Genomic DNA, 11,551 nt, shown 5'->3' with positions numbered 1-11,551 from the left:
GCAGTGGCGCGATCTCGGCTCACTGCAAGCTCCGCCTCCTGGGTTTACGCCATTCTCCTGCCTCAGCCTCCTGAGTAGCTGAGACTACAGGCGCCCGCCACCGCGCCTGGCTAATTTTTTGTATTTTTAGTAGAGACGGGGTTTCACTGTGGTCTCGATCTCCTGACCTTGTGATCCGCCCGCCTCGGCCTCCCAAAGTGCTGGGATTACAGGCGTGAGTCACCGCGCCCGGCCTCTCTGGCCATTTATTAAAAAGCTGACTGGAAATTGCTTATGTCAATCCTGTCCTCTGATTCTCCCTCTGATCCTCCACTCTGGGTTCTCTTTCAGATTGTGTCTTATTCTTAGGAACCCTTACTGTTTTCTCAACAGGTCAAAAACAGAACTGACACCCCTTTACACCAACTCTCCAAATCCTGTCCACTTTAATTAATCTGATTGCTGGTTATGTCAACATCTAGATCATGCAGAAGAACTTGAACCAATTTTCATTCCTGCCAACGCCAGGACTCAGTGGGCCAACTATGAAAACTGGGTATGTGACAAGGTGTGGCATCCACAACTGAGAATACAACATCGCTTTACTTCTTTTGATGGATTAATTGGACATGGACAAACCTCTATGGAAGCTCAAGGTCTGTCCTGTGCTCAGGTAGTCATTAGAAGGAAATTTGCCAGGTACGGTGGCTCAAGCCTGTAATCTCAGCACTGTGGCAGGCGGAGGTGGGCGGATCGCTTAAGCTCAGGAGTTTGAGACCAGCCTGGGCAACATGGTGAAAACCTGTCTCTACACAAAATACACAAGAAATTAGTAGGGTGTGGTGGTGGGTGACTGTGGTCCCAGCTACTCAAGAGGCTGAGGTGGAAGAATCGCTTCAGCCTGGGAGGTGAAGAACGCAGTGGGCTGTCATCACACCACTGCACTTCAGCCTGGGCAACAGAGCAAGACCCTGTCTGAAAAAAAACAACAACAAAAAAAAAACCACACACACACACACACACAGAAAAGGACATGTTCCTTTTGTTTTAAAAACAGGTATGGGCCGGGCGCGGTGGCTCAAGCCTGTAATCCCAGCACTTTGGGAGGCCGAGACGGGCGGATCACGAGGTCAGGAGGTCGAGACCATCCTGGCTAACACAATGAAACCCCGTCTCCACTAAAAATACAAAAAAATTAGCCGGGCGTGGTGGCGGCGCCTGTAGTCCCAGCTACTCGGGAGGCTGAGGCAGGAGAATGGCGGGAACCCGGGAGGCGGAGCTTGCAGTGAGCCGAGATCGCGCCACTGCACTCCAGCCTGGGCGACAGAGCGAGACTCCGCCTCAAAAAAAAAAACAAAAAACAAAAAACAAAAAAAACAGGTATGGTGCTGAATGATTTATAGGTGACATAGCAAGATGATATTACAGTTGAATCCTGTGATTTGGTTCCACAGTATCCTCAAGCCTCCCATGAAGGTTATAGAAGGTTCTGGCACTGACTCTTATGGTACAAATACTTGTCGTATCACCAGATGTTACAGTAAGCTCACAATCCTCCTGTGTGTAACATGGCGTAGCTCATCTGCTCTCTTCGTTAGACTGCCAAACACCAGACATTAAATATGGGTAGACTCAAAATCTGGATGAACTTGATCACATGACAAAACCAAGCCACATACATGCAAAGGCCAAACTGCAGGCCTCCTATATCAGATATTTTACATCCCATTCTTCTCCTACAGACTGACAAAGACACATGGAAGATGGACGTGTGCAGATGCCTACATGATAGGTGACAAGACACCAGCCCCCAACCTGGTGGGTCATGAGTTCCGCTCTGACCTTATCTGTCAACAACACTGATCAAAAATTTTTATCTTATGTGGCAACAGATTATATAAAGGTTCTCACCTAAATGGTCAGGTCAATGTAGACTTGGATACCCAACACCTTCTGTCACCAGGTATCACCTTAAATGCCAGCCAAATCACACACTTGGGCTCGTTTATACACAAAGTAATACTACATAAACATACTAGATATGACATCATGGAAAACCCACTTGTGCATTACAATTCTAAGTTATTTTCAGTATTGAGATCCTTTTTTCCAGGTGTTGGAAATTATGTGATGGAAAGGGCAGTTCTAAATCTTTCCATAGTAATAGAATAAGAATTCAGTATTACTCTGCAAAAATTGAAAGCACTCCAATTAGAAGTTAATAGTTTAGGAATTTGTGGCCCAGGGAGGGGCAGTCTCTCTCAGATCAGCAAGGCCTCAGGATGTCAAAGCAGTCCGGGCGCGGTGACCCACACCTGTAATCCCAGCACCTTGGGAGGCTGAGGCAGGAGACCCACTTGAGGCCAGCACTGGGCAACATGGCAAGACACCAGTACTACAACAACAACAACAAAAATTAAAAATTAGCTGAGTGTGGTGGTGCATGCCTGTAGTCCCAGCTACTCAGGAGGCTGAGGCAGGAGGATCACTCGAGCCCACAAGGTCAAGGCTGCAGTGAGCTATAACTGCACCACTGCACTCCAGCCTTGGTAACAGAGTGAGATCCTGTCTCAAAAAACAAAACAAAACGTATGAATGAACCTAGAAAATCAATCAAAACCATAATACAAATTTTAATTAAAAGTAATGGCATGCCAGGCACGGTGGCTCACGCCTGTAATCTCAGCACTTTGGGAGGCCAAGGCAGGTAGATCACTTGAGGCCAGGAGTTTGAGACCAGCCTGACCAACATGGTAAAACCCCATCTTTATTAAAAATACAAAAATTAACTGGGCATGGTGGCACGCACCTATACTCCCAGCTACTTGGGAGGCTGAGTCAGGAGAATCACTTGAACCCAGGAGGTGGAGGTTGCAGTGAGGTGAGACTATGCCACTGCACTCCAGCCTGGGCAACAGAGTAAGACCCTGTCTCAGATAAACAAATACAATAAAAATAATGGCAAAAACCACGATTACTTTTGGATCAACCTAATATAATTGCACCACTGCACTCCAGCCTGGCAGAGTGAGACCCTGTCTCTACACAAACGTAAAATAAACATTAAAAAATGTTGGCCGGGCTCGGTGGCTCAAGCCTGTAATCCCAGCACTTTGGGAGGCCGAGACGGGTGGATCACGAGGTCAGGAAATCGAGACCATCCTGGCTAACACGGTGAAACCCCGACTATACTAAAAAATACAAAAAACTAGCCGGGCGAGGTGGTGGGCGCCTGTAGTCCCAGCTACTCGGGAGGCTGAGGCAGGAGAATTGCGTGAACCCGGGAGGCAGAACTTGCAGTGAGTGGAGATCCGGCCATTGCACTCCAGCCTGGGTGACAGAGCGAGACTCTGTCTCAAAAAAAAAAAAAAAGAAAAAAATGTCAAAGCATGATAAAGTACAGGCGATAAAGACCATGATTAATCTAAGACCCATCACTCCAATCTTTGCCTCTGTTCTGGCGTTCCCCTATGTGTCTTCCCATCACCCTCCTTCTGGGTGACTCCTTTGTGGCGTGTTTTGTTTGTTTGTTTTGAGATAGATTCTTGCTCTGTTGCCCAGGCTGGAGTGTAGTAGTGTGATCTTGACTCACTGCAACCTCTGCCTCCCAGGTTCAAGCGATTCTCGTGCCTCAGCCTCCCGAGTAGTTGGGATTACAGGCATGCGCCACCATGCCCTGCTAATTTTTGTATTTTTAGTAGAGATGGGGTTTTGCCATGTTGGCCGGGCTGGTCTCAGACTCCTGGCTCAAGTGATCTGCGCACTTCAGCTTCCTAAAGTGTTGGGACTACAGGTGTGAGCCACCGTGCCCGGCTACCCCACTCATTTTGAATGTAAGTAGATTACCAGTTCTGAAATGGGTTTTGAGCAGTAGCAACATTGACACAAATTTATAATATTTTCAATAAGATACTTCCTTCAATATGTAAAATACAACAGATATCATTTGCAATCATACATATATACATACACACATATATATGCGTGCGTGTGTGTGTGTGTGTGTGTATATATATATATATATATATCACCATGGAATAAGTTTGAGCTGAAATATGCATTACTTAAAAAAGAAAAAGCTTATAGACAGGATCTTGCTCTGTCATCCAGGCTGAAATACAGTGGCATGATTGTGGCTCACTGCAGCCTCGACCTCCTGGGCTCAAGTGATCCTCCCACCTCAGGCTTCCAAGTAGGTGGGACTACAGGCATGAGCTACCTCGCCTGGCCTGCATGACCTTTACGAATAATGTCATAGAAAGTTTTTTGAAAGCCATTAAAGTTGACCTAAACAAGTGGGGATCTGTGCTGTATGCCATGCTATTATTGGGGAGGAAAAAATTCTCCTCTACATTCTTAGGGTCTCTGGAGATCTGGGCCTAAGAATTAAACTGAAATAAGATAGATTAACAGAAGAAAATCATTCAAGTTTTATTAAATTTTCAGTGTACATGGGTACTTTCACAAGAGAATGAAGGCCTAAAGAAGTGACTAAAGTAGAAAAATTTTCCATCCTTTAGATAGAAAAACAATGGTTCTTTCTTTCTCTTTCTTTTCTTTTCTTTCTTTTTTTTTTCTTTTTTTTTGACAAGGCCGGGTGCGGTGGCTCATGCCTGTAATGCCAGCACTTTAGGAGGCCGAGGCAGGCAGATCACAAGGTCAGGAGATTGAGACCATCCTGGCTAACACAGTGAAATCCCGTCTCTACTAAAAATAAAAAAAAAAAAATTAGCTGGGCGTGGTGGTGGGCGCCTGTAGTCCCAGCTACTCGCGAGGCTGAGGCAGAAGAATGGCGTGAACCCGGGAGGCAGAGCTTGCAGTGAGCTGAGATTGCGCCACTGCCTTCCAGCCTGGGCAACAGAGCGAGACTCTGTCTCAAAAAAAAAGACAAGACAAAGGGGTTTGGATTATAGGCAGTAAATTGTGGAGAAGGGACTAGGACATATATGGGGGCAAAATTAAAAGATAAGGATTATTTTGGTTGTGTGTTTATACAGATCCATTGGAACCTTGATTCACAGTCACTTGTGATGACAATGTTCTTCTCTTCCTAGTAAAGGGAGGGTGCCTTTCTTGTGGGCAATTGTGCGGCCTATTCTTAGGTAGAAAATGGCAGCCCAGAGAGGCTTTCCTGCATGTGCTATTTCTCAAGTGCCTTCAACTCAAAATAACTGATACTCCAAAGCAGCATATTTGGGGTGACATGCTCTGAATTCCTTCATTTCCCCTGCTGCAGACTTTCCTAGAAGTTTCACATATTAAAAGCTGAGTTGGTGGCCATGGAGATAAGAGCCAGATTAATAACCAGGGATCTCCAAAGGGGGAGAAGAGCATAGATTAGAATAGGAATGAATAAGCTGAAAGGAACAGATCTAAGCACATTTCCCCATAACCTGTTAAACCAGTATCCCATTGCTGGGACTAGGTCAGTGAAACAGAATTAATGCACCTCTTTTATTTGATGGAGAGTGTTTAGCTTGTTCTTTAATAGGTGCAGCTTAGGCGCTATTTGTCCCAATGGATTTACAAAGAATAGCCGTATCCACCAATGATCATGCAAACTCCTCCTTTTGAGGCTGTTAGTGTGTCGAGGGTGCAACAATTTTGGAATACATCAGAAGCTAAGCTATTAACTTCTTTTGTTGTTGTTGCTGTTGCTGTTGTTTTGAGACAGAATTTCGCTTTGTTGAGTGCAGGCTGGAGTGCAGTAGTGAGATCATGGCTCACTGCATCCCCGGCCTCCTGGGCTCAAGTGATCCTCCCATCTCAGCCCCCAGAGTAGCTGGAACTACTACTACGCCCTGCTAATTTTAACATTTTTTGTAGAGACAGTCTCACTATGTTGCCCAAGCTGGCCTCAAACTTCTGGGCTCAAATGATCCTCCCTTCTCAGCCTTCCAAAGTGCTAGGATTAGAGGTCTGAGCCACCATGCCTATATTGCTTTGACATCTCGAGGCCTTACTGATCCAAGAGAGACTGCCCCTCCCTGGGTCAGCTAATTCCTACAGAGAATAAGTGATTTACTTATTATGTGCCTTTGATGTGCCAACCAACCAATTCATATCTTCAACGTAACTTTACCAGCCACCTTTCAACAGGTTCCTGCAACCTGCAACTATTTCCCTGCCCCAAATCACTCCAGGGACAGGTACCAGGTAACAAGGGACCACTCCTATAGCCCAGAGCCCATCAAAATTATTCAAACTAGCCAGTCCTAAGTCTGTTTATCCTGTCTGGCCTTCTTACAAAAAACACAGTAAAGCCTTTTGTCCACCTTTTGCCCTCACTCATTCTGCCTCCTGACTTACCCTGGTGCTTCCCCATGGCCCTGCATGGTATGGCATGTCCCCCCATCGTCTTGGGAACTGTGAATAACAAACTGTCTTTTAAATGGCTATCACCTCTGATCTGTGGCCTCACCATACCTGAATAAAGCCAAAATCCCAGGTACATTTTAAAACAAGTCTACAAGTCAAGGAATGCCAAGGATTTCCAGCAACACCAGAGCTAAGAGATAGGCATGGAACAGATTCTTTTTTAGAACTTTCAGAAAGAGAATAGCCTTCTTGATACCTTAATTTTGGACTTCTGGTCTCCAGAACCATGAGAATAAATTCCTGTTGTTTAAAGTCACGCAGTTTGTGGTACTTTGTTACAGTAGCCCTAGGAACCTAATACATTGTGTTTCTTGAATTTGAAGGTTCATGTCCTTCATTAATTTTCACCATTCTCAGACTCCATATCTTCAGTATTGCCTCTCCCTGTCATTTCTCCTCTCTCCTACTGGAACTTGAGTTAGGCATATGTTAGACTTCACTCTGTGTTCCCATCTCTTCTCTTTCATACTTTTTACTTTTTCTCTCTGTGTGCTACGTTCTGGGTAACTTCTTCAGATCTTCATGAATTCTCTCTTTAGCTCTTTTTACATTTAATGATTGTTTTTGATTTCTAGAAGTCACATTTGTTCTTTTTCACATCTACCATGTCTTTTTTGATTCATTGCTCAAGTTTTAAACTGTCTTTTGTTTCTTTAAATATTTTCACTGGGTGCAGTGGCTCATGCCTGTAATCCCAGCACTTTGGGAGGCCAAGGCAGGCAGATAGCCTAAGTTTAGGAAGTTGAGACCAGCTTGGAAACATGGCAAAACCCCATCTCAGCAAAAAAATACAAACATTAGCCAGGCATGGTCCAGCTACCTGGGGGGCTGAGGCCAGATCTGGGGCTTGTCAGGGGGTGCGGTCCGAGGCTACAGTGAGCCATGCTTGTGCCACTGTACTCCAGTCTGGGTGACAAAGCAAGACACTGTCTCAAAAAATTTTTTTCAGTATACTTACTATGTATTCTACATTTTATAATTCTAATATCTGACACCTTTTGGTGTTCTATTTCTGCCTCTGGTCTTACCATTGCTCTTTACTCACACTGTTTGTTTCTTCTGTGGTTTATGACTTGGTTATGTAACCTTGAGACAGCCCAAACTGGTCCTACTTTGTTGATAACACAGTGACCTTGTAGGTATAACAGGGCCAAAAGCTGCAAGTCCTATAGTCCAAGCATGCACAATAGAAAAAGCTTTGACCGGCCGGGCGCGGTGGCTCACCCCTGTAATCCCAGCACTTTGGGAGGCCGAGACGGGCGGATCACGAGGTCAGGAGATCGAGACCATCCTGGCTAACCCCGTGAAACCCCGTCTCTACTAAAAAAATACAAAAAAACTAGCCGGGCGAGGTGGCGGGCGCCTGTAGTCCCAGCTGCTCGGGAGGCTGAGGCAGGAGAATGGCGTGAACCCGGGAGGCGGAGCTTGCAGTGAGCGAGATCTGGCCACTGCACTCCAGCCTGGGCGACAGAGCGAGATTCCGTCTCAAAAAAAAAAAAAAAAAAAAAAAGAAAAAGAAAAAGAAAAAGAAAAAGCTTTGACCTTTAACAACACCCAGAACCAGTGATCCTCCCCTCAGAACCAAGAAGACAGAATGTGACCAGAACCACCTCGAAATTTCTTTCTGTCAGTGGTCAAATTTAGAGCCCTCGAATCAAACCCTGCTTAGCCCACATTCCTAAATCCTTTCCCTGGCCCTCTGAGCCCGTAAATTTGCTGCAGACCCCAAATCGAGGAGACAGATTTGAATCCACTGTGGTCTCTTTGCTGACTAGTTTTGCAAGAAAGCCTTGCTCTTGTCAGAACCCAGTGCCACAGGTTATTGGCTTTTGTGCACCTCGGGCAGACAGCCTATTTGCTTCGTAACAGTTCTAAGGTTGTATATAAGCATTTGGAATTTACAGGTCAGAGTCCTGTGAGGCCTGGTTAAGGGGGTGGGGTGGTGCCCCTCTAAAACAGATTTATGTTGGCTTCTGAAAAGTGCCTTGAAAGTGCTACCAACCGGAGGCCACAGAAAATTAACGTGTCAGCTTGGGGTTTACGGAATCATTCAAGTAGTGTAGCACTGCACCCCAAACCCATGAGTTCAGCCTGTGGTGACAGGTTCTCAGGGGGTGATTTCGTGTTTGCTTCCACCAAGAAGCCCAGGTCAAGATGGGCTTGTCTTTGGTCTCTGCCGAGATCTGACAAGATCCTTGTCTTTGGTCTCTGCCAATGGGCATGTTCCTGAGCCCCAGGCTCTGGGTGGAGTCTCAGTTCCATATCCCCACGGGGTAGCACAGACCCTGGAATTCTAGGTCAAGAAAGACAGGTTCCCCAGGCAGTAGCAGCTTCAGTTTCTCTCCCCACCTAGATCGTACTGCTTTTCAGCCCCTTCTTAATTATCAACTCTCTAGGCTTCTCTTCTTTTTTTTTCTTTTTCTTTCTCTTTCTTTTTTTTTTTTTTTTTTTTTTTGAGACGGAGTCTCACTGTGTCACCCAGGCTGGTGCGCAATGGCGTGATCTTGGCTCACTGCAAATTCTGCCTCCCGGGTTCAACTGATCCTCCTGCCTCAGCCTCCTGAGTAGCTGGGATTTAAAGGGATGTTAGTTCAATCACATCCAGCATGTTGAGGTAATTTATAGCAGTAGGACATTTTAGGTTACCCATCCCTCTCATTACTGCTGCGTATATTTTATTTTAATTTTATTCCATTTTATTATTATTATTTTTTGAGACGGAGTCTTGCTCTGTCACCCAGGCTAGGTGGTGTGATCTCAGCTCACTGCAACTTCCACCTCCCAGGTTCAAGCAATTCTCCTGACTCAGCCTCCCGAGTAGCTGGGACTACAGGCACCCGTCACTGCACCCAGTTAATTTTTGTATTTTTAGTAGAGGTGGGGTTTCACCATGTTGGCCAGGCTGGTCTCAAACTCCTGATCTTGTGATCCGCCCACCTCAGCCTCCCAAAGTGCTGTGCTGGGATTACAGGCGTGAGCCACCACACCTGGCCACGTATATTTTATTTTTATTTTTTATTTTTTGAGACAGGTCTGTTGCCCAGGCTGGGATTGCAGTGGCACAATTAGAGCTCACTGCAACCTCCGTCTTCTGGGCTCAAGCCATCCTCCCATCTGAAACAGATGTGCCACCAGGCCCAGCTAATGTATATATATATACATATTTCTTTTTTTGGTAGCGATGAGGTTATCCCATGTTGCCCAAGTTGGTCTTGAACTCCTGGGCTCAAATGATCCACTTGCCTTGGCCTCCCAAGTGTTAGGATTACTGGCATGAGCCACCACGCCTGGTTACTGTGTATTTTTTAAAGACTGCCTTAGAGGGTCATGCTAGATTTTCTCTGATTTTCCACCACCAGCTCTAAGATTCTATGATTTGTGGTCAAAATGACTTTTCAATGCTCCCGTTCCCCAGTGCCTGTTTTCCAGTCAGCGCTCTGGACTGCTTCCGACACATCTCTTATTGGTGCAAGATGGACATACTTCCCTGGGCACAAATTAGAATTTTCAGAGAGGACCCTGGAAAGGGCAATGCATGCATTACCAATCAGGATCTGTGGGTTGCTCATTAAGCTGCCTTCTTCATTGGCACTTCCCCCAGCCCAGAGGACTGTTGGGTATCCAGGAGGTCTCAGTAAATATTTGCTGTAAAGAGTGACCCTATGGGAAATTTCAGATACCTGTAGTCAGACAAATTAAAGAGTCATATTCACCTACCCATGTACATGGCAAATGCACACATACATGTTTTTACACACACACACTCACATATATGCAGAGAGATGCTCAATATATACATACACATATACTCTTACATACACATGCACGTGTACATATGCACTCTCACAATGTACAAATACGTATGCACGGATACATGCACACACACACAAATACACATAGATCTATACTTTCACACACATGCACACACACACATACACACACAAACACACAATTGTCTTCAGACCTCAAGGCTTTATTTCTCCATGTTGTTCTTTGCAGCCAGGCATCTGCCCAGAACTGGGGGCTGGGCTCCTCTTCCTCAGAGAACAGGACACTCTCTTTAGCCTGGGTGCTGCCAGCAGTGTCCCTGCTCTATAATCCCCCAGACTTCTGTCCCCTGCCACTCCTGGGCCCTCCACCCATCCAGGTTTCTCCTGTTCCCAGGTGATGCGGGGGCCAATCTCTTTGCTCTGATCTGTCTAGACCTGTGCTCTGTTGTGTCTCAGAAGACAGGATTTCAGGGACTTCGACTTCCATTTTTTCTGCTTCTCTGTATTTCCTAATTTTGGTACGATGATAATCTATTATTATTATTATTATTATTTTTGAGACAGGGTCTGGCTCTGTCACCCAGGCTGGAGTGCAGTGGCACAATCTCGGCTCACTGCAACCTTTGCCTCCTGGGCTCCAGTGATCCTCCCACTTCAGCCTCCTGAGCAGTTGGGGCTAACAGACACGTACCAATGTCCAGCTAATTTTTTTCGAATTTTTGGAAAAGACGAGGTTTTATCATGTTGCCCAGGCTGGTCTCAGACTCCTGGGCTCAAGCAATCTGCCCGCCTTGACCTCCCAAAGTGTTGGGATCACAGGTATGAGCCACCATGCCCGGCCCAATTTTTACAGATATTTTAAAAATTATGTCTTACAGCAGACCTATAAGTGTCAGAACTCTCATTTCATTTGACAGCAAGGATACCAGGACTCAAAGTAGTTAATGGCATACTTGAGCTAATGAATGACAGAGTCATTCATTATGCCAGCCAAAGTCAGGATTTAAATTCAGGGTCTTGGCTGGGCGTGGTGGCTCATGCCTGTAATCCCAATAAGGGAGGAGACCACCCCTCATATTGTCTTATGCCCAATTTCTGCCTCCAAAGAAAGCAGTAAAAACTAAAAGGCAGAAATGAAATCCACAGGCAGACAGCCCAGCACCACACCCTGGGTCTGGTTAAAGATCGACCCCTGACCTAATCAGTTATGTTATCTATAGGCTCCAGACGTTGCATGCAAAAGCACTGTGAAAATCCCTGTCCTGTTGTGTTCTGTTCTGTTCTGATTACCGGTACACGCAGCCCCCAGTCGTGTACCCCCTGCTTGCTCAATCAATCACGACCCTCTCACACAGACCCCCTTAGAGTTGTAAGCCCTTAAAAGGGACAGGAATTGCTCACTTGGGGAGCTCAGTTGTTGGAGA

Source organism: Macaca nemestrina, chromosome 15 (assembly GCF_043159975.1).
Source record: "Macaca nemestrina isolate mMacNem1 chromosome 15, mMacNem.hap1, whole genome shotgun sequence".
NCBI classification, from domain to species: Eukaryota; Metazoa; Chordata; class Mammalia; order Primates; family Cercopithecidae; genus Macaca; species Macaca nemestrina.
The sequence above is the reverse complement of the archived record's forward strand: the minus strand, read 5'-3'. Positions refer to the sequence as shown.